Source organism: Choloepus didactylus, chromosome 1 (genome assembly GCF_015220235.1).
Source record: "Choloepus didactylus isolate mChoDid1 chromosome 1, mChoDid1.pri, whole genome shotgun sequence".
NCBI lineage: Eukaryota > Metazoa > Chordata > Mammalia > Pilosa > Megalonychidae > Choloepus > Choloepus didactylus.
In genome coordinates, this window is record NC_051307.1 from 38,311,223 (window position 1) to 38,336,150 (window position 24,928).

The 24,928-nt window shown below is 34.1% G+C and overlaps 1 long non-coding RNA gene across 1 annotated transcript in view; it reads left to right on the forward strand.

Annotated features, from left to right (window-relative positions):
- LOC119531894 overlaps positions 1 to 11,045 on the forward strand; it is an 83,874-nt gene extending 72,829 nt beyond the window's left edge. Inside the window, exon 3 of the long non-coding RNA XR_005216441.1 lies at positions 11,000 to 11,045. This is a non-coding gene — a long non-coding RNA (uncharacterized LOC119531894). The remainder of the gene's footprint in view (positions 1 to 10,999) is intronic.
- The last annotated feature ends 13,883 nt before the right edge of the window (positions 11,046 to 24,928 follow it).

The window sequence follows — 24,928 nt, forward strand, 5'->3', positions numbered from 1 at the left end:
GCCTGCTGTCCTTTCTATGCAAGAGTATTAAAGAAATTCAAATGTATCTATCATCTCAAAGGGTTACTATAAAATGAATAAAACATATTCACATTTCTCATTCAGTGCTAGTTCACTTCTTTGCATTATTCCAAAAAAGAAAGGAATGTTTAACATGAGGTTTTCCTGTATTTCTAAGGAGTGAAATTCACCACTAAGTTAAGTGGAAAGTTACAAATATCTAGAATACTTACATTTTTGCCTATTCTGAACATTACCAATCAATTAGATTCAGGTAAATCTCAGGCACATTTCCTATGTCACAACATTAGCAGAGATACTTGGGGCTACTCCTATGACACGCACCTTCACAACCAGTGGATAATTGAGAATTGATTTCTAAATTTGAAGCCCATGCCCTATCGCTCCTCTCATTTCAGAAAATCGTTTCATCCTTCCTGTCTTTCAGAAATCTATCTTCATTAATAATCTTTCAAAGCAACAGAATATCTAAACTCCACCAAGTCTCTCTTGATCAAAAGTTCATCTTTAGTGCATTCTAAAATAATAACAGCAGCAAACATTTCTTGAGTAATGTGGATGTGCCAGGGACTATCATATAATTTTTAACTCCCTTTTTCTTCACTGCAACCCAGATGAGAAAAGTGAGATTCACGAAGTGTCATGCCCTAAGGTAATTCCAGCCCACATGTTAGAAAGTAGAGAATGAACGATTCAAATCTAGGGCTTCTGTTTTCAGAAACTGTATGATCAATTTCTGCTCTCTGCCACATCCAAGGGCCTTAAGTTTCTGAAATACTTGATGGCTTATTGCCATTCAAGATGAAGATTTACCAGAAGGCTAGAGAAATGCACACAGGCTGCAAGAGAAGAGAAACTGTTCTAAGTCAACCTTGTTAAAAGTCTGAGTCTGAAGGAAACTTACAAAATATCTAATACAAAAATATTTAATAGTTTAAAAATTGAGTAACTGAGGCTAAGAAAGTTCATTACTCACCTTATTGAACATCATACTAAATCTCAGGGTCAAAACTTTGTCTTGTTCCTGCAGAGGTCTGTCCTCTATTCTGTGCTAGTAAGTTTGAAGATCTCTTCTCAAAAGTAGAATATGTCAAAGGCAGAGATCATGCCTTAATCTCTTTATCTACAAACTTTAACTTATTGCTGGACTGATTTTTGTGCTGACTGATTGAAATCTGAACTGAATTAAAGGCATCTTTTGTCTTCTTTGTGCATTCTTCTAAGTGGTGTCTTTTGACTTAGTTTTTTCAGTTAGGTAGACACTATTCTAATTGGTATTCACTCCGGTAACTGTGAACACTCCCAAGTGACCAATATGTGTAACGGCATTAAGTACCACCTGTTCATGCCATTTATCTGTCATATATTAATCCCTAGAACCATCTGTTTCCATGGTCCCCTGACATTTGAACTGAAATGATTATAAATCATTCCATAAATTCACAAGAATCTTGACCAAAAGTGGGAGAAAGATCTGTAAACTACTTAGATTGTAAGTTATCAAGAAACAGTTAAATTCTGGACACCTATGTCTATATAGAATTCATAGAATTATATTTCTCTTTTAACCTTAACAGTGAATGTTATGGCATTTTCTACAAAGGGTCAATACTTCCTAATGAGAGCAGGTATATTTATGTAGCTACTGAAAAATACTAGGTATAATTCCTTCTAGTTCATGTTATTATATTTTATACATTGTTTCTAAATGTATTTTGCAGAATTTGAACTCTGTTGCAATAAAGTAATTTGCTTCATTTTGATTATAACAAGCACAAATTATGTTGCAATCACTCAGGTGGGTTTTATTTCCTTCCCAAGGAAAGTTGTGATTCACCAAGGTTTTAATGGATCAAGGTTTTAATGAATCTCTCTAACAATCATTTCATATATTATTGCCTTTTTATGTACACTTATGTGTCAACATTTTGAGTAGAAAAGATCAAGAAGTTGGCTTTTACAAACAACACTTATTTCTGATCTGTAAGGCAAAGACAATTTTAGGAAAGGGAAACTGTTCCAGTTTGGTAATGCTACTAGAATGCAAAACACCAGAGATGGATTGGCTTTTATAAAAGGGGGTGTATTTGGTTACACAGTTACAGTCTTAAGACCAAAAAGCGTCCAAGGTAACACATTAGCAATCAGGTACCTTAACTGAAGGATGGCCAGTGACGTCCGGAAAACCTCTGTTAGTTGGGAAGGCATCTGCTCCAAAGTTCTGGTTTCAAAATGGCTTTCTCCCAGGACATTCCTCTCTAGACTGCAATTCCTCAGAAATGTCACTCTCAGTTGCTCTTGGGGCATTTGTCCTCTCTTAGCTTCTCCAGAGCAAAAGTCTGCTTTCAATGGCTCTCTTCAAGCTGTCTCTCATCTGCAGATACTCTCTCAGATTCTGTGTATTCTTCAGTGTCCCTCTTGGCTGTAGCAAGCTCACATCTTCTGTCTGAGCTTATATAATGCTCCAGTAAACTAATCAAGGCCCTTGCTGACTGGGTGGGGCCACACCTCCATGGAAATTTTCCAGTGAAAGATCTTGCCCTCAGTTGAGTGATCACACCTCCACAGAAATATCCAATCAAAAGTCTCCAACCCAATCAACACCAATACATTTCCTGCCCACACAAGACTGCATCAAAGATAATGGTGTTTGGGGGGACATAATACATCCAAACCAGCACAGAAACTATTCTAAGTATTTATATATTTAATGAGATTTTATTTGAATATTAACATATTTGTAAAGGAAAGTAGGCATCTTAAAACAATGTAAGTCTCCACCAGTATCCAATACCACACAACCTAGAGAAAAACTAAACACGAAATTCTATTAGCTACGAAAAAGACTGTACAAGCTCAAAGATGATTGAGAGAAAATATAAATTAAAAACAATTATTGAAGACTGCATAGGGAGAATGGGTCTTAAACAATAAGAAAATCTGGACAGACAACACAATAAGAAACAGTGCAGGCACTGAAAGAAACTCACAATGCTCAGGCAAGGGTGCATCTTAGGAAGGAAGAGTTGGAGTCCAATTAAAGAGGCTTTCAAATTCAGACAGAGGAGGTACTTATGTTATCGATTCAGGAAGACACATTAGGATTGCAGTGCTTTAATGCTATTAATCTGAAATTGAAGTGCAGATGAAATTGAATGGTGAGAGACAAGAGGTGGAGTTAGGGGTGCTGCATGGTGCCTTGGGCCTGGTGTGATCAAGGCCTTGTCTAAGGTTTAGGCTGTGAAATGAAAGGAGTATTTTCAAAAGATTTTTCAGAGACATAATTAACAATATAACTGTATTTTGAAAAACCTCCCAGAATGTCACAAGAGCCACAGGTCTCTTCAACTACCCCTTAGTAGATGAATTCTTAGATGAAACAGGCTGCCCAGTATTGCTGATTTTCTGTCACTTGATAGGTTCAAACTGCACTAAAACGTACTGAGGGTATTACTGAGGGAATCAAGAGACAGGATTACTAACAAGTGTGCTAAAACTTAGCTACAAAGTATATACACATTTCTAATCTTATTTAGAGCAACTATTAACTAAAGATTAGTGAAGAGTGTGTAGGGACAATAGGTCTTCAATTGCAAGGAAATCTGGGTAGGCAGAACAACCAGAAATAGAGCAGGCACTTTACACAAGTAGAGAAAGAAAACAGGAAATTCGCAATGTTTAGACAAGGGTGCATGTTATGAAGGAAAAGCTGGAGTCCAATTAAAGAATGCTTTCAAACTGAGGCACAGGCAGATACTAATGCTATTGATCAACTCAAATTATGTAGTGTTCCATACTAAAGTTTCAGAGAACAAATGTGCACGGGCATATGGGCAAATAAAAAGATGACATAATTAAATCATGAGTTGATTTAATAGTTTTATTTGTATATTTTTATGTGGGACCTGAACAGAGAGTGCTGCTCAAGAAATAATAATGTGAAGGAATATGTAATTGGCTTAATAATATAAGGACATCAGAAATTTATCAAGGACTCCAAGCAGATGGAGTAACGATGGATTGATGTATATCAGAATAAAATATTCTGTCATTTAGGAAGGAAATGTAAAATATTAGATTTTTATTTATAGTGCATAAGATTAGGGAATGATAAAGGCATGATAAAATGATGACTGCTTTCAAATATTACATGTTATATAGAAGGTATAGAAAATCTTAAGTTAGTGGATTTATGAGAACATAGTTTGGTCACTAAGATCCATAAAAATGAGTTGGAGAAGGCTGCAGAGTATTGAATGAAATAAGGCACAATCAAAATTGGAGTTTGAATATAAGGAGCAAAAGATTTAGCTAAAAAAATACTGTTCTGATAACACTCCAGATTAATCCTGTGTGCCCCCCAGGCCAGCTTCCTGAGCATACAATCTGTATAGTCACACAGAGCCCCATGCTTGGAAAGGTCCTGCACTTGGTTTAATTCTTTGCTGTTGCTGTCTTATAATTCTCAAAAAATTTTAAACAAGGGCCCCTGCATTTTCATGTAGCTGGTCCTGTGTGTTAAGGGCTTTACAATAAGAAAAGTGATCTGCAAATAAAAGTAAATAGTATTGGTGGACAAAGCAACATATGATCTTTCCGATGTCTTGTGAGTTTGGGAACACTTTGAGAAGAATGAGAAAGTATGGGAAAGGAATTAGCTGGTAAATTGGTCACCCACATAGTGCCTGTGTGTTCCTTGGGCATGGTAGCTGCCTGCCAGTTCTCATGTGGACCAGTATAATAAGCCAAGAGTTTAGGAATCTTCACTGTTGCACCTGTCTTACCAATCACCACTGCTTAATAATAAGAAACATTAAATGAGGCAAAATGACATAGTTAAGCAAGAAAGACCTCTCATTTAGAATTACAGAATCTTGCTAGCAAGAAGAGGCTTAGATAGCTAAGGGACTAATGCTAAGAGTTTATTACTTGCCATAATTAATCTTTTTTTAAAATCACAATTACACAATAAATAAGAAAAGAGATATATATTTTATTTTATTATGTAGTTTAAAAGCATAAATAAAACTCCCACATCTACCTCCATAGCAACATTCCAGCTTAAAGTAAGAAGAATTCAATTTCGTATTCCCATTTTAGCAATGGAGTAGAAAAAGCTTGAACCATTTTAGTTCTGGTTTGCTAAAGCTGCTGTTATGAAAAATATAAAAAATGGATTGGTTTTTATAAAGAGGATTTACTAGGTTACATATTTACAGTTCTAAGCCCATAAAAATGTCCAAACTAAGGCACCAACAAGAGGATACCTTCACTGAAGAAAGGCCAGTGGTGTAGGGTACATCTCTGTCAGCTGGGAAGATACGTGGCTGGCATCTGCTGGCCCTTTGCTCCTGAATTCTGTTTTTTTTTTCCAAAATGTCTCTGGGCTTCTGTCTCTCTTAGCTTCTCTCTCTCAGCTCCTGTGCATCCTTCCTTGTTCTCCCTGAGCATTTCTCACAAAGCATCTGGGGATCCTCTCTTAGCTTCTCCAGGGCAAACTATGGGCTTCATCTCTTAGCTTAGCATCTCCAAATGTCTTTCTCCAAGCAACAGTGTTGGCTCTTAGCTCTCTTAAGAACTCCAGTAAACTAATCAAGATCTACCCTGAAAGGGTGGGATCACACCTTCATGGAAATAATCTAATCAGGTCTCACCCACAGTTGGGTGGGTCACATCTCCATGGAAACAACCTAATCAAAAGATCCCACCCATAATAAGTCTACCCCCACAAGATTGCATTAAAGAACATAGTCTTTCCTGGGTGTACATAATAGTTTCAAAACAGCACAGATTTACAATACAGTGGTAGCTTGGTACTCAACTGCTTTGAAATTTGTTGAATTTGTTACTCAACACATTCTGATGTGAAAGTTTTGTCCCAGGACTTGTCATTTGTTTGTTACTCAATGTGCAAGTGTCAGTTGCCTTGTGACTCACTCATTACACTTTCCAGCAGAAACAAAGTGTTAGTTACACACGCATTAGTTACATAGTAGCTCTTGCCATAAGCACATCCCCTTGTGGACTTATCTTAGCTTCTGTGATTATTTTGTGTATTTTTGTGCTTTTTTTTCCCTTATCATGGGTCCTAAGAAAATGAGCAATGATAGCACTGAGCAGAAAATTACTTCACACCACCATTGAGCAAAAAAAGGAAACAATAGGCAGGCAGATATGAGAGTGGTATTCACATTACTAATCTTAATAGGGAATATAGTATGCCTAGAACAATGGTCCCCATCATTATTAAGAATAAAGAAGTGATATAAAAGGCTGACATTGAGGAGTTGTTGGAGGAACATCATGAAGAGCTCAGCACTGAGGAGCTGCAGAAACTACAGAAGGAGGAGCAACAAGAGGTGGCTGAAGAGATTTCCTCAGGTAAGGAGAAGATAAGGGAGGATATCCCCAGTTCTTTGATAAAAGAAATGTGTGCAAAATGGGCAGAAGTTTAAAAGTTTGTCAAGAAGAATCATCCAGACAAAGCTCTGACAAGCAGAAATGTGAATTTATTGAATGACCAACAACTTCACATTTTCAAGAAATTCTGAAAAGAAGACAGAAACGGTCCTCATTGAATAAGTTTTTAGTGAAGGTAACAAAGAGTGTGTCAGTACCTGTGGTGCAAGTTGAGAAAAGGCAGGAAAGAGAACGAAAACCTGAAGTGCAAGTGTCTGATGTTCTATTGGAGGGGGACTCTCCTTCTGAGCAACACTCCATGTAACCTCTCTCCCTCACCACTCTCCTCCCACCCATCCCATTAGACCATGGACTCGTCTCAATAAAGGTAAAATGAAGATTTTATTTTATTTAATCTAAGTATCTATTAATTTATAGGTTTTTTTATCATGTAAAGTAATGATATACAGCTATATCTTTTTACATTTTGCCTTAAAAATGTCATTGTCTTTGGTTTGGAGATGCATTAAATTTAATTACATTATTCCTTATGGAAAAAATTTGTTTGGTACTCGTCATTGTTGGTACTCATTGCACCTCCTGGAACCAATTAATGATGAATGCCAAGGTACCACTATATTTTATCAGAAAGAATCACAGTTTATCTATTTAACCCCAGGTGAAATTAAATTGAGCATTATTATGCCCCATCTCAATCAAGCCTGATATTTAAAATGAGCCGGCTTTAGAGGGCCGCTCTTACAAACATCTTTCACAAAAGTTTGGTCAGTCCCAGTATTTCCTCATATTGTTCTACAAGCAGAGTCAGACCAGTATATGGACAAAATTAAAGCACATAGTGGCCCAGTCCAAACCCTTTCTTTCCGAAGTCTATAATTTGTAATTAAGTTAACCCTTAATGGAGTTTTCCGGAACTGAGACAGAAGGATGGATCAGAGTAGTAGATTCGTGAAGCATACTTTATAATCTTGTTTAATGTTTTTAAAGATTTCAGTAGTGCTTTTTAGAAAAGTTAAAGTTATTTTAGAAATTCTGTAATGAACATAATCTGAAGTTAATAGATCTTTTTATATCTAAAGAAATCAATTATTGATTTCAAGAAAAATAAAAAAAGTAAGACATAACAACTAAAAGGGAATTCCCTAAATATGATAAGCAACTTGAAGGCACAAATGCCACAAAACAAAACAAAACAAAACAAACCTGCAACTTCTCATAAATCCTCAACAATATGAGAGAGTGTGTGAAGCATCCTTAGTAGCCAAACTATTGCACGTACTTCTACACTCTCTCATCATTTCATCCCTCTCCCCATCCAGAGCCCCTCTGACCCATCAGTGAATTCTATAGGTCACCTTCAAATTTCATTTTGGTATAGACATTATTCATAATGTTCACACAGCTTGAGCAAAGCTCAAGTGTGTGTCAACATGTGTGAAAAGCAAATCTTTTTCCAGAAGTATTCAGGCTTATTTTCAACTTGACCTTTGAAAACTTGAAACTCCTGAAGAGTTATTAACTGTTTTATATATTTGGTATTTTTTCTTTTTTTGCTGTAAATGTTAATGCAGTTTAATATCGAGTGGACATTATTGACACAGTTGCTATTATAAGCTGTGTTTGAGAAGCACAAATATCATTTTATTGAATTAATCAATTTCTAGACATGTCCCTAACATAAGAATTCCCTTAGGAGTATTATATAATATAATAGTTCATGGAAAAACAAAGAGGATTAAAAGTGCTTTATTAAAGTTAGCAAACATATGAAGATTTAATATCAGTCTGGTTTATAAAACAAAACCAAGGAAAAGCAGCCTTACACCTTAGAGTCATCAAAATGAATATACAATATGAAAATTCAAAATTATATTATCAGGAAGAATTGTTATAAAATTGTGAGTTAAAAATGGACCTGGCATAGATTAGCAGTTTGCCATCTCTGCCTGCACTTATTTTTGCCTGTACCAGAAAATCAGACAGCCTGAAGCAGGAGAGAGCCACATTATAACAGAATGAATAGTGAAGTATGTCAGGTGGAGCAGAAAGAGCTCCACAGAATTTACTATCAAGACCTAATATATAAGGAAAGATTTCCATGAGTTTTTACATCAAGAAAAATTTTAGAATGGTATATAAAACACAGTCCTATTTAGGTAAATCAAAATTCAGATGGCATGTGTGTGTACATATGTTTTGCATACAATTGGATAAAAGGTCACCAAGGAAATAAACAGTTATAAACAAGAGTAGGATCTTGGGTGGAATCGATTCTTATTTAAGTGAACTTCAGTATTGTTTGCAAAATGAACCAATTCAACTTATAAAAGATGCTACTAATTAAGCTGAAATCAGTGTAGACAACATTATTCTAATTTTCTTAGAAAGGCAGTGTGATATAGTGGTAAGAAATAGACTCTGCAGCAAGATTGGCTGGGTTGGAAACCCAGCTATTCCATCATTTACTAGTTGTGTTAATTGGCTATGATAATTAACTTCCCTCTGCCTCATAAATTTCCTGTGAAAATCCATGTATAATACTCAGGACAGTTTATGGTACATACATGCAGACAATAATTTGTTTTTATTAATGTTATTCCTCTACTATGCTATATTAAATAAAATGAGATATGTTCAACCCACTTAAATGAACACAGTATAGAAAAATCATTAGATATATGCAAGAGATGTATTTAAAAATCCCTGTATTTCTCTTATAACACTAAATATTCAAATGCTCTCAGCTCCTTCTATATAATGCTAAATGTTGGTGTATCTTGAGATCCTAATCTGTATTACAGTGATTTTCCAATCATGCTCCTGAAGACTCAAATAAGGAGGAAACATTTTGAGTTTCTTACAATTAAAAAAAAAATACAAAACAAAACAAACAAACAAAATGGCATGCCATGATGGTCATTTCCCCTTGATTGTACTGGTTAGTTCATGAACTAGAGCAAAAGAGAAATCAACTCAATAATTGGTTGGATAACTCCTTTCAATCAATGAATTTTTAAATATTGCTTATGCAACTGCTCAACAATGCACTCTGTTCTGCTTTCATCCATACAACTTACTTTGAAGAATACATTGCACCTGTTCGATGTTATAAAATGTTTGCAGTAGTCTTTAAAAAATGCAAGAGTGTTTTAATATTAACTTGTGGTGTGGCCATGAAATGATGTTACAGTCATTTCCAGATGAAAATATTTAGATATTCCATTACTACAAATGTTTAAAGATTGCTAATGTGCTTGAAAGAGCACATCAGATTCACTATAGGAATAGTCAAAGGATTATGAGTTATTACGTTGACATAGAATAGCTATGCCAAAAATAAGACAAACAAAACTAACTATGGAATAATTGTTAATAAGCATTTAAATATCTTTGTTTTCTGTATTTTGTCAAGTGATTTTTAATGGTTTTCAGGTAACATAATTGCTAAACTATTGGTGTGCATAGAGAACTTAAATGAAACAATTAACAAATAAAATAGCAGCCTGCACAGTGTCAAGCACTGTGACCACTGGAATTTAGTTGATTTCAGTAATTTAACTGAGAAATCTAGGGTATAGTTTAGTGATACTGTCAGTGTCTCAGTAGAGCAAGAAAATGGTGTATTAAATTGTTATGCCTAGTTTGTTGTTTATCCTTGAACTAGCATATAAGGAACATAGTTCAGGTTTTTGGAGAGATAATGTCAGAAATGAAATATTATCAATTCATTTGTAATTACTCCAGGACCTCTGATTTTATGGTTATTTAGTCTTTTATTACTGTCTTTTCCCTACAGATAGTGAGACACTCTATGAGCTTTTTCATAACTTTACTTCAAAGCTAAGGAATTTTTTTTTTTCTATTTTTGGGACGCTTTTAACACTTTTCATTGTGCCAGTCTATAATGTATGCTTTCCTTTCAGAAAATGTGCTTTTTAGTAACTTGCCAACTAGTAAAAATTACCATCTGGTCATGTTAAAAGCAGCTCTTCCCCCTCTTTCATTTCCATTCACCCCCAAACCACTCAGATCAGATTCTTCACAAATTTCTAAAGCTTTTGACTCAAGGTCAGCATGAACTAAAATATTGCGTTTTTTTTTTCCTAAATCAAAAAGCTGAGTCATGTGTACTCTACACTTAAGCTTTCTTTTTTAAATTAAACATTAGAAAGTAAAACATCTAGGGCAACCTCCTCTGATTACTGATGATAAAATGACTGTGCTTGACCGCATTCTTTTGCATTAGGAACTCACTGCATATAACCTTCCTCACATCATAGGCGCTAGAACAATATCCGATTCTAAGCTGGAAAACATTTCAATCAAATTGCAGCTTAAACTAAACTAATTCTATCATTTCCAGAATAACCATTGAATACCAATTATGGAGGTCACAAGACCTGCCTTTCTCTCCTAATCTTAAATTCTAAGGACTTACATAGGTACATTAAAATGCTCTTAAGCTGATTGGATTTGCCGTCAAGGTGGAAAGGTGACTAGCAGATAACTTCTACAGTCAAGTGTCAAAAGTATGATCAAACTTTTGCATTCATTCTAGGAAGAAGACAATGAAGTGCTCTACTATCTAAAACGTGAAGTGTGGTTGAAATTACAAATAAGATAGCCGAATCCTGGAACCCAGATTCTTGAGCTAGAAGACTTGTATTTTAAGAATGAAACAATAAACTTATTTTATATAATAGATTGCTACAGTATTTGCTTAATATTAATGTAAATATTCCTATTTAATAAAAAATAAATCATTTATATAAAATGTAGACTATGCTTCTTGATATGGTAGGTATTCAAACCAAATTGCTGCAATTATGAGTGATCAATTATTGTGAATAATAACTAACATTTGTTGAATGTACACTATGTAACTAACAGTCTCATGATTTATATGCATCATAATTTAATATTCACAAAAACCCTATGATAAAGAAAAAAAAGATACAGGATGTAGATAGTCACAATTTACAAATGGGGAAATGTAGGGGGAGAACAGCAAAATAATTTACTCTAAGTCCTTCAGCTTGGCAGAGAAACATTAGAATACAAGATCGTGTTATTCCTTTGAACAAGTTCTTTATCTTGATCAGATGCTGACTCTGTTAAATATTGATAAAACATACAAGGGTCCTTGCCTTCAGTGATCTTACATTCTACTGAGAATGGTACTGTGTTATAGCAGATATAAGCTGTTCATTATATTCTGATATTCAAATAGAAGGGTTTGGCTAATAGTTAATTTTAATGTTAGCACATCAAGAGTATTAACTATCTTATTACTGCACAAAATGTTTTATTTGAATACAAATAAAATACAAAATATTTTATTTGAATACTTCTACCCATTTCCCTTTCCATTGCTCTTCATTTAAATGTTAAAATGTTTAACATTCATACCTGAATTAACAATCAATAATCTCTGTCCACCTAAAAAGTTTGAAGGCCATAGAAGAGTTTAATCTGTTTGCCTCTTCTAGCATTTTTGTCATCAGGAATTATGAATGCAGTTGTGCTCTCCTGTTTTTAACCCCAAACTAAATAATCATCCTTAATAATATTATTGCTGTTATTTTAGTAATTGATTTTTTAGATTTACCAACATGTATCCTGATTTCTATGTGGTTCAGTGTCTCTTGGATCCCACTCCTTCCTTCTAAAAATAATTTTCTTGTTACTGAAGCATATGTTTTCGTTGTCTTCAGTTAAGCACGGAATCTAAACTCTAAATCATTTGGCTAAAAGTATTTTTATTTTGCTTATTTTAACTATTTCACTCTTTAATGATAGTTTAAAAAGATATAGATTCCTAGGTTGATGGACATTTTCTCTATGCACTTTGAAGATATTCTCTCCTATGGTTTTAATATTTTTTTTTATTTTGAGGTAAAAGGAAAATGACATAAAAATGCACAATTAATAGATTGACAGAAAAGTTATTATTGATAGAAAAAACAGCCTGTAAACACTAGGACTTCCAACTCTCCATAAAATATCCCATCTTTTCTTTCTTGGTGTCCTTATGAGGCATTGCAAGCATTAAGTAGCAGGTTGGTCGAGTGCTACATGGACCCATCATTTTCCTGCAAAGCCCTACCCCCTGTAAAATACCTGCAGGTGCTGCCATGTTTGATAGACAACAATTTCATTTCTGCTGACTGTTGCTCATCACACTGGACACTATGACCTCTCGATTCTGGCAGCTCCTTCATTCTCTAGGTAAATATATCCTAGTGGAAACAGTCACCAGTATACTGGAGTCTTTCATATTTCATATTCCATGTAAAGGTACAGAAAATTTATTGCTGTGATTAACACAGGCAGGATTCAGGTAGTGCCATGAGGGCCCCGGTGCCTTATAAAATTTTCAATGAAATCGCCTTTTAATACACTTACACCATGGATTCAGGTGTAAATTCCCCGAGTTCCTGTTTCTGAGGATGCATTTCTTTTCCAAGAGAATCTTCAATCCCATGCTCAAAGGCAGATTACCATACATGCTAGATATCTATAAATTTTAATAATTTAGTCAAAATAGGCTCAAAATGGGACCTACAAGAAATATATACCGATGGCATATAAACACTGGGATTTGCTTAACATTATTAATTGTTAGGGAAATGCAAATTAAAACTACAATGAAATGTGACTATATAGCTACTAGAAAAGTTAAAATGAAAAATCACAGAAGAAAAAATGCTGAAACTCTCTACATTGTTGGTGGGAAAACAAAATATATGATCATTTTGATAAACAATAAAGATATTGCTTTAAAAGTTAAATGTATATTTACCATAGAGTCTAGCTACCCCACTCCTTGGTATTTGCTCATGAGTAATGAAAATTTTGTCCATGCAAAATATATTTTTTCCAATGTTTCTAGCTGCTTTTTCATATAGCCCCAAAATGGAAATAACACAAATGCTCATCTATTATAAATGGATAAACAAATGCAACACTACTCAGCAATATAAAGGAATAAATTACTGTTATGTGTAGCAACATAGATGACTCTCCAAAGCACTTTAAGTCAATGAAATCATACAAGGATATATATTGTATGATTTAATTTATATGACATTCTATATTAAGCAAAAGTATAAGATCACATCAGAGGTGGTGAGGGACTGGTGGTGAGGGTGATGATTGATTACAAAGATGCACAAAGGGACATCTAAGAGTGATGGAAATATTTTGCATCTCTTTTGAGGATTTGATACAATACTGTAAACAATTCTCAAAATTCAACATACTGAACACTTAAAAATAATGTTATTATATGTAAATTATGTTTCAAGAAATATCAATAAAATTAAAATTCCACCATAATAAATGGATCTCCGAATGAGTCCTTAGTCCTCTGAACAAGAAGTTTGACAGCTGTCATGAAGACAGAAAGAGGGGCCTTTACAGCAGATAGTATCAGAAAGTCCACAGCTTGGGGTTTCCTTGAAAGTAGCAGCTGGAACTGAAGATTCCTATGTTTTTGTTGTTTTCTAGGTGGTGAATAGGACTCCTTAAATGGAGGGAGTTAAGGCAAGAATGACCATTTATTTTGCATGGACAATTATATAAACATAAAATGCCAATTATATATAATCTCTAGAATTATATCACGAATAGACTTTACTGGCAGACTCTGTGTAGATCTTTGATATGTCAATAATTCCTTCTGTTTTAGTCTGCTAATGCTGCAGAATGCAAAACACCAGAGATGGATAGGCTTTTATAAAACGGGGGTTTATTTCACTACACAGTTACAGTCTTAAGGCCACAAAGCATCCAAGGTAACACCTCAGCAATCGGGTACTTTCACTGGAGAATGGCCAATGGAGTCCGGAAAACCTCTGCTAGCTAGGAAGGCAGCTGGCATCTGCTCCAAAGCTCCGGCCTCAAAACGGCTTTCTCCCAGGACGTTCCTTTCTAGCAAGCTTGCTTCTCTTCAAAACATCACTCCCAGCTGCACTCTCTTTTTTCTCTTTGAGTCAGCTCATTTATATAGCTCCACTGATCAAGGCCCACCCTGAATGGGTGGGGCCACGCCTCCATGGGAACATCTCATCAAAATTATCACTGACAGCTGGGTGGGGCACACCAAGCAAATCCAACCAGCATCCAAGGGTCTGCCCCACACAAGACCACAAAGATAATGGCATTTGGGGGACACAATACATTCAAACCGGCACACCTTCTATATACAGGGAACCCTAATTCAGGCTTCAGAGCTAGTAAATGTTTCTAAATCTGCAACTAAATGATCCATAATTGAGTCAAAATTACACAATTCTTTAAAAGACTCCTTTTGAGTGTTGAATGTACGTACTTGTTACAGCTAATAACAGAAACTAAAATTTACACAGCCTTTGGAATTTTAATTGATCAAATGTGGAAGGCATTGTTTGATGTCACATTTTCAAAATAGGGAAATTGTCCCGCTGATTTTCTGCAATGTTTACATAACCTAGGGAAACATATATCTCTGGACAGTATTTAAATAAATGTTTGTTTCTGAGGAAGTGGAAGAATCCAAGCCTTTAAATTATGTGGGTAAATGCCTTTGTAACTAGATCTGCTTGGATTCTCCATTGTCTTTCTGTTGACACTTTAGACAGTATCAGGATTTTGTTGACAAGGTCTGGGGCAGAAAAAATCTCTGGGAAGAATGAACACCAAGACACCAAGTGCAGTGATTCTTTCCTGGAATTGAATTCATGTACACACACACACACACACACACACACACACACACACACACACAGATTGAGAGCAAGAGAGAGAGAGAGGGAGAAGGAGAGGGAGAAAGAGAAACCCATTGTGCTTGGGACTTAGTGATTCTAGAGGCATGAGATATCAGGGAGGTGGTGGAAGGAAATTCAGATTTTATAATTATGATGAGGAGCCAGTGAACTGTTTAAGAAAAAGGAAAAAAAAAAAAAAAAAAGACAGGACCTGAATATACATTAGCACATGCTCTGTAAATGTAGCAGCAGTAACTCTCCCTGTCCACATAGCCCTTAAACAGAGCAAAGGCTCAAAATGAAAAATATCCCAAACACTGATAAAGGGGACTTACCACTCAGTTGGAGGTATGACTTCCCTTGGCATCACAGAGGACTTGCTGTCACTGTCTCAGAGGCTTTGAATTAACATTCATGACCTCCATACAGCTTGATTTCCCCAGGGTCTTTGCACACAGTGAGTTGGCCCTACCAGGCCGAAAGCCATAAGATATAAATTGCAAATGTTAGCTACCATTCCTGAACATATCTACCTGACCGATCTACTATGTTGACCTAATGCTCACCTTGAATGTATCTCCACAGATATTTTTTAAAAAAATCTCATTAAATGTAGTTTATATTTGCATTTAACTTTATCTTATCAAGATGTTGAAGGAAGATTAGTAGCTTCCCATTGTCACTTTATAGCAATATAGATTCACTTCTTGGAGAAAAGTGTTGGAAATAACTTAATTACAATTTTCATCTAAGTTTAAACATGTAGATTGTTGAAATTATATTTTTAAGAAATTTACAATATAAACATACAATGCAAATATCACAGCAGGGAATTGAACAGCCATGGCTCACCTTGAACTTTGAAGTCCTGTATTTTTTAAATATAGATCCAATCAGAAATACTTGGAAAAATGTATCCTAGAGCTTGGGAATGTATGGAAAAGAGAAGACCTTCAGAGCCCCAAATTATTAGGCTCTGTGTGAATTGTCAAAGGAAATATATGATGGAGAATGTGTGGCAGGAAGTGACAGGAAAAAAGTTTGGGAAACTTACATATTGGCAAGAAATTAATTTAGGATAATTAAAAACGAAGGCAGAGGAAATTCTGGAAGGAATTGGAAATTGATATGCATGTGGACTATGTGCTCTTGAAGGGAAATTTTAAGAATGCAATATTCTCTCTAGCCCTGTCCCTTTGAGCACAATAGCCCAGTGGCTTGGCATAATAAAATCAACCAGTTCTGTTCTGAGGAAGTAGTTTTACTGTTTCAAATTTTCATTGTTTCATTAGAAAGTAGATTTTATCTAAGATTCCTAATTTCTATTTTAATTAATCAGTAGCAATACAAACTCTTACCAAACAAGGAATCTGAATTCATCAGGATTGAATTGTATTTTACCTCTACCTCAAGGTAGTGAACTAGTCATTTGGGAGGCACAAATTAGGGTGAAAGCCAGCAATTATTCATTCTAAAGTAGAACCTTTGTGGTAATGAATTATTTGTCATAATTCTAGGAAGTGACATGTTTCAGGAAGTATAAAGTATATTAAATTTGCAAAATAAAATATTAAACCATACCATTAAGATCAAAACGATGTTTAAATGAAAACTATAACTATAGTCTTTAGTATATTAAAATGTGATTTATTTGATAGTATTTTATGCCTCTACCCCTGCAAAAAGAAACAGCTTAAAATTTATAAGTCTTCTTTGGCTCATGCACAACAAAACTTAATGAAATAAAATATAGAAACATTTGACATAGTCAATTTCCTGCAAGTTAGATTTTAATTAATTCAATAAGCATTCATTGGTGACCTATTGCATTCATTGCATTTTGCCCATCTTGGATATATTAAATTTTGCTCTAAGACCTTGGATCACAGTATTTGTGCTTGAGGATGTGATTTACTAAATGTTTAAGAATTGTTTTATATAAACAAACTAAATAAATGAATAAATGAATGAATAAATGTCTTAGAAAAATCCAAGTGAAATTATTTTGAGAAATTATATAACTTCTCCAAGCCCTAGTTTCTTCTGTTGGAAAGAAGATCTAGTTCACATTTAAATGAAATAATGTATACAAGAGTGTGCTGGTTTGGATATATTATGTCCCCCAGAAAAGTCATATTCTTTAATGCAATCTTGTAGAGGCAGACTGATTAGTCTGTTGATTAGGGGGGAATCTTTGACTGAATTATTTCCATGGAGGTGTGGGCCCCACACATTTAGGGTGGGTCTTAATTAAATCACTGGAGTCCTATAAGAGAGCTCACAGAAGGAACTCGGAGCTATGAGAGGGACTTTTGGAGAGATGCTTGGGAGCTGTCAGAGATGCTTTGAGATGTGGACAGAAGGATGTTTGGAGATGCCAAGCTAAGAGATGAAGCCCAGAGTTTGCCCTGGAGAAGATAACAGAGGACCCCCATATGCTTAGAGAGAAATGCCCCAGGAGAACGAAGCAGAGAGCTGAGAGAAGCCAAGAGAGACAGAATGCCAGAGACATTTTGGAGAAAGCTATTTTGAAATATCATGTGAGAGCAAAGGACCAGTGTACGCCAGCCAAGTGCTTTCCCAGCTGACAGAGATGTTCCAGATGCCATTGGCCTTCCTTCAGTGAAGGTATCCTCTCGTTGATGCCTTAGTTTGAACACTTTTATGGCCTTAAGACTGTAAATTTGTAATCTGCTAAATCCCCTTTATAAAAGCCAATTCATTTCTGGTATTTTGCATAACAGCAGCTTTAGCAAACTGAAACAAAGAGCAATAGGCATATAGATAGTACTTGATAACACAAACTGAAATAAATCTGTGCTCCTATACAATACTGGTCTATGTATTCAGTCTCTAAACATGTTAAATTCTGGTCCTGGGTACCTTTTCCAATCCTGTGGCTACACAAATTTACTTAGTTTACAGTAAGAATATTACCAAATTATTTTTTTCCTTAACTTTTATGGTAATTTTCAGATATTCATTTCTTTGTTGATCAGATTTTAAAAGGCTACATTTAAAAATATGCCTTTCTGGGAAGTTTTAGCTTTTAAACGTTTGGAGGAACTTTTATGCATTTATATGCATACAATTATATAAATTATGAATCTCATAATACCATATTTACTTAAAAGATATTTTTAAAAATTAGTGTTGCAATGGTGTTACACACATTTTTGAAGTTGCAAATAGAAAAAGATATCCAAATATCAGGTTGAATTTCTACACCAGAAATACGTCCAATACCTCATTAAGAGAGGCACAGATTTTGTGATTTTAAATTATAGTTTATGTATAATTATATAACCCAACCCTATCTACCAATAACTTATATTAAAAATTAAATTAAGTTATACATTGGACCAAGAAAGATAGCAAATTCTGGTGTGGGAAGAAGAAAGATATTTATAGCATAAAATTTACTATGCAACACAAAAAGGCCAGATGGTGCACCCAATCCATTTGTTGAAAGGCTTCTAGTTCTGTTCATTGGAAGAAAACCAGGTGGCAATTTAAGCAGCAGTTTTTCTCTAAGACATTTTCAAATTGCATATGACCTGAGAATAAAGATCTAGAAGATGCCTTCCAACTAAAACAAAGCCATTCTTAAAGTCATAAGATTTCACTATTAATCACAAATATTTTGTCTTTTCTGGCTTAAAAAAAAATCCATTCTCCAATCTTTTCTGACATTTCACTTTTTATAGCACTTTTACACACATAGTCTTATTTTTTCCTCTTAATGGGATGGAAATGGCAGCAATGATGAGAGAACAACTCCTTGTAGTTGGTGATTTTTCCAAGAACACAAGTTGGTAAATATACCATGTAGTTCAGATAAAACATAAGAAGCCAATATTCAGTGCCTAGAAATAAGCAGCAAGGAAACTATTATAAAATAAAATTATCTCCCATTTTCCTAGTTTGGCTGATTTCTATAGTGAACATGTATTCATATATTATACTATGAGAGAATTAAAATGAGAAAGTTTATGTGATTTTATTTTTATAGCATGCATCTGTTTAGGCCAGACTGGACCTTTTAGATGAACAACTTCATCCTTCACAAAGAAATTCAGGAGAAGTATGATATCAGAGATCAATTAACTTGATATTTAAATTCATTGTCTCAAAATGTTGCATCTATCTGTGAACAACACAAAAATAAGATGGCATAATAACTATGTCAGTATATTTCATTATATGGGTGCCTAATTGTGGTATTAAATTCACAAGAATAAGATTTGGCATTTTCTGACATCTTAGACATTTACTTGAAATCTGTCTTTTTTGTTAAATTGTTTTTTTGTTTGTTTGTTTTTGAAGGGTAACCACTGCCTGCAGATCTATAGGGTTCTTTCTTTGTGAAGCTTTCTCTTCTCCAGTACTTTCTTTTTTTAAATTTAAATGTACCCCAAATCCACCAATTTTTAAAAAGTTCCTTAAACGAAATATACTTCAAGTAACTTTAAGAAAAAGTTTTGTTTGTATATGGGCTTAAAGAGGAAGAGTGCTCACTGAATATAATTAAATGCATTATTTTGGTTAGCATTGGTGTTATTTCAATTTTTTTGGAAAAATAAAAAAACTGGAATATGCAAACTCTTCATGCTGTGGACCATATTGAAAGATTGTAAATAATTGAAATAGAATGCCAAGATCATTGGTAGGGACCCATCTGTACCTACTAGAATTTGAATTTCACCTGGGCGCCTTGGGCATACAAATATGTGCCAGAAGGCAGTGACTTTCAGTACCTTGCCACTTTTTCTAATACTAAAAATAATTTGCCTGGGAAACTGAGACAATGAAGGCTAGGTGGGTTAAGAGAGAACTCAAATAATGAACTAAATTGGTACAGAAAGGCAGTGTGTGAGGTACTTTGTATTAAAGCTTATTTAAAATGCCACAAGTTACATAAGGCTGCAGAACGAAAGAAAACAATCTGTGTTCTGCATAAGCAACTGCAGGGTGGTATGAAATATGTTGTAAAATATAGATGATGAATTTCAGAAAAAAACAAAACAAAACATTCCTTTCTTCTAATCTTCTTCCCCCTGGCTCTTAGCCAACTGCACCAATTTGTTTTGTAGTCTAGCTTCGGGCACCTTCCGTGGCAGCAGGTGTTGGTTCATTTTGACAAATGTCTTTTTCTTAACAATCACGAAGCAAAGAAGGGGAGCAACAATTTCTCTAGCTGTGCAGGAAACAGACACAATACCTGGGGATTATAGCCTACCAATGTCATGGCATTCCCCATATATTTTCACTACCAAAACTAAGTTGGCTATTTATTTGACACATTAGTTATCTAAGGATAACTAATTTTATTCTATTTTATTCTCAAAGGTGTCCATATTTGTCAAATAAATTTTATGTCACCACACCTGTCCCTATATCAGAAATAGAAACATTCTAAACTATTGTCAAAGTGGGAATAAACTTTGGAATATAGTCAAGAATGAAATGATATATGAACATGACCGCAGTCACCACACTTACAGGAGGGTGTTTGCTAAGGCTGTAGTCTGGATGAAGTTACTTCTTCATATTTGTATAACTTGTATGTAACAGTTTACTCACACATCAGTGCCACACTTAAACTCAAACACTCACATATGCCATAGCAATCTAGTTAGGAATAAACATTTTCTAAAATTCAAATAAAGTAGAGCAAAATTGAATAATAATGTCATTCCATTTTTAAATTTAAAAAAGAAAGTTGTGATTCAAGGTATATGGAGGAGGTTGTTTCAACTGAAAAAAAACATGAAATCCCTAATATTTCTCAACTCGTCCTTTTATAGAGAAACTAAAAAGCATACTGGTGATTTCTTTTTTATTGTGAAGAATGTGCTTTGCCTGATTTTCTTGGCAAACAAAAATTAATTTGTTGACATTGAGAAAAATTGAATATGGATGTTATTTTAAAAGCCCATAATTTCACTTCAGGGTCCCTCTAACAGTTGCAAAGAAAAATACAAGGTGTTCATTGAATAATGTTAGTAGATAGCAACGTGTTGGAAATAAATTGTCCTTCCAAAAGGGGGGTTGATGAGTAACATAGAATGTATAGAATATTGTGTATAGTTAAAAGGAAAAGCTAGATCCCACTTCTAGGTACATACCCTAAAGAATTGAAAGCAAGGTCTTGAACAGATATTTGCACACTGATGTTCATAGCGGCATAATTCATAATTGCCAAAAGATGGAAGGAACTCAAGCATCCGTCAACCAAAGAATGCATAAATAAAATGTGGTATATACATACAATGGAATATTATTTAGCTGTAAAAAGGAATGAAGTCCTGATACATGCGACAATATGGATGAACCTTGAAGACATCATGTTGAGTGAATTAAGCCAGATACAAACTGACAGATATTGTATGATCTCATTGATTTGAAATAATAATCATACTCATAGAGTCAGAATCTTGAATATGAATTACCATGAGATGGGGTGGGGATAAGGAATGGGAAGTTATGGCTTAAAATGTACTGGGTTCCTATTTGGAGTGATGGAAATATTTTGGTAATGGATGGTGGTGATGATAGCACAACATTGAGGATGTAATTAACAGCACTGAAATATATATCTGAATGTGATTAAAATGGGAAATGTTGGATGGTGTATATGGTAACATAATAAATTTTTTTAAAAAATCCATGGAACTACACTACAAAAACAGTAAACCCTAAGTTAAACTATGGACTATAGGTAAAAGTACAATTAAAAAAATGTGCTATAATTAATTGTAACGAATATTCCACACCAATGCAAGGTGTCAATAATGCGGTAGTCTATGGGAATTCTGTATTTTATACATGATTGTTCCATAAATCCACAAATTCTCTAATAAAGAAAAAAATGTTTCATATAAAAAATTAAGAAGTAAAATAAGGTGGACAGCACAAATTCTTTTGTGTAATTTAAAAATAGACAAAATATTACAAATGTTAATTGATATATAAGTGAAAAAGTATTAAGGATTTAATATTGACAGTAAAGTGGACATATACCTATTAAATATATAAATTTGTTCATCTTCTTTATCTTTGTTTACTACATTATTTTTTTATTTATAAAATTCCCCTTCTGCTTGGATTTACTGTAGTGTTTAGCCTTCACTGCTTTCTGATGTTTTTTAAGCATGCTTTTGTATTTTCAAATCTATAATTTTTTTTGCATTATTGATTTGTTTATGATTTTTAACAATTTCATTGTGGTCAGGGAAAGCAACCTGCATGATAATTCCTTGAAGTTTGTTAATATTTGCTTTATGGCGTCCCACATGGTCAGATTTTGTTTAATGCTCCATGTGTACTTGAAAATAATGTGTTTAACTTACAATGATGAGTTTGTTGACTTCTTGTATGTCTATTGTTTGCTTTACATATTTTGATGCCAAGTTAGTAGAGACATCAAAGTTTAGAGTTATTTCTATAAATTGAGTTGTTTATTATCTTTGTTTTTTTATTGTTCTCTATTCTAAAAATATGTGATGGCTTAAAGAATATCCTGTCTAATATTAATATAGATGAACTAGCTTTTTTTGCTAATATTTACTCAAAATAATTTTCTATCCTTAGTCTATCAAATTTGCCACGTCCTTATTTGTAGTTGTGTCCTTATCATAGTTTTGTCAACAGCATAATCTTGCATTTTATTTTTTAATTTAATTTAACCTTTAACCTGAAAGTTAATTCATTTACAATTGTTAGGATTACTGTCATATTTGGATCAATTATTATCTTATTTCTTGTTTTGCATGTTCTTTCTTTACTACTTTATCATTCCGATGTCTTTTGTATTAAGTATGTTTTTTTTTTTTTTAATTCCACTTCTTTCCTCTACTTTAGTAGTTAAGATGAAAAATTTAACAGGTATATTTTTCTTAAAGTTAATCATTATTCCTTTTGGAACTGTATTTTGTATAGCACATGGACCTTAGAATTCTTAAAATCAAGTCACTCTCTCCTCCATCATTTTATTATTGTTGTCACATATTTTAATTCTATCTTTTCTTTCTTCCCAGAGTAGGCATTTTTGTTGTTTCACATAGTCTGTGTGTATTTATATATTCACATGCTTACCAGTTTCTTTGCTCAACATTTCTTCTTGTATCTCTCCACTTTTCCTTCTGTGGTTATTTTGCATCTTGCAGAAATAATGTCAGGTGTTTTTAGAGTGCAGATCTGTTGTTTGTAAATTCATTCACTTTTAGGTTAACTAAAACTGGATTCAGTTATATATGTGTATACATTTTTTTCTATATATCCTATACCTACATTTCCAACTATACATTCTTCCAAATGTGTTTTACTATTAATTCCCCACCTTTACTCCTCTCTCGGTCTCTCTCACTCTCCATTTTCAGCTTTGCATTTATAGGAATGCTTGTTGCACTGTAACCAACTTACCTGTGTTGTAAGATATTAGATAATCTTGCTATTTGTAACTATACAGGGTTTGTTTCATTACCATGTTGACAAGAAAAATTGCTCTTGCTTTTTTTGAGAATCTTAAAATATCCTTGCTTATTATTAGAAGAGAAAGGAGGTTAATTATGGGAACTTTTGGGGGGTTCTAGTAGAAATGGGAATATAGGTCCAAAAATTAACTTAGAAGTGAGGAAGCCGCAGAACATTCACAAAATAATTGCATCCTTTCATCATTATAGTAGGAGAACTTTGTCTTCTTTTATTTTGTTTCTTTAGTTTATCTTTCTTAAATCCTTAAATCCAATTAACTAATTTGACATCGTTCTTGTCAATTACTTCTTTTAATGTGGGTGTGCATAGCTATAAATTTCCCTCTGAGCACTGCCTTTGCTGCATCCCATAAGTTTTGGTGCATTGTGCTTTCATTTTTATTTGCCCCCAAGTAGTTTCTAATTTCTCTGTGATTTCTTCTTTAGCTCATCAGTTGTTTAAGAATGTGTTGTTTAATTTACATATATTTGTGAACTTTCCAGTTTTCTGTCTATTATTGATTTGTAGCTTCATTCTATTGTCAAGAAGCTGCATTATATTATTTCAGTCTCTTTAAATATATTGAGATTTGACCAGTAGTATAATACATGGTCTGTCCTGGAGAGTGATTCATGTGCACTTGAGAATTCTACTAATGTTGGGTGGAGTGTTCTCTATCTGTCCAGGTATAATTGGTTTATTCTGTTCAAGTCCCCTATTTCCTAATTAATCTTCTATCTTGAAAGTAGTATATTGAAGTCTCCAGTGATTATTGTAGAAATAGTTCTCCCTTAAATTTTATCAAAGTTTTCTTCATATATTTGGGGCTCTGTTCTTAGGTGCATGTCTTAGTTTGCCATGCCACATGACAAATAAAATAAAATGGATTGACTTAAACAACAAGTATTTATTAGCTCATGGCTTCAGAGACTATAATTCCAAAATCAATGTGTCAGAAAGACCATGCTTTATACCCAAAATCTATACTGCTCTGATGCTAGGCTTGCTGCAGTTCTTTTGGTTTCTTGGCTTGCATCTTACCTCCTGTCACATAGCAATCTCTCTCTCCTGTGTCTGCTCTTGCAGTTTCTACTGACTTCTGACTTTTAGCTCTGCTTGTGTTTCTCTGACTTCTGGGTTCAGGTATCTTCTCTTTATGATGCCTCCAATAATATGCATTAAGATCAACCCTGATTCAATTTGGCCATACCTCCACTAAAAATAACATCATCAAAAAGATCTCAGATACAGTGGGTTCACACTCA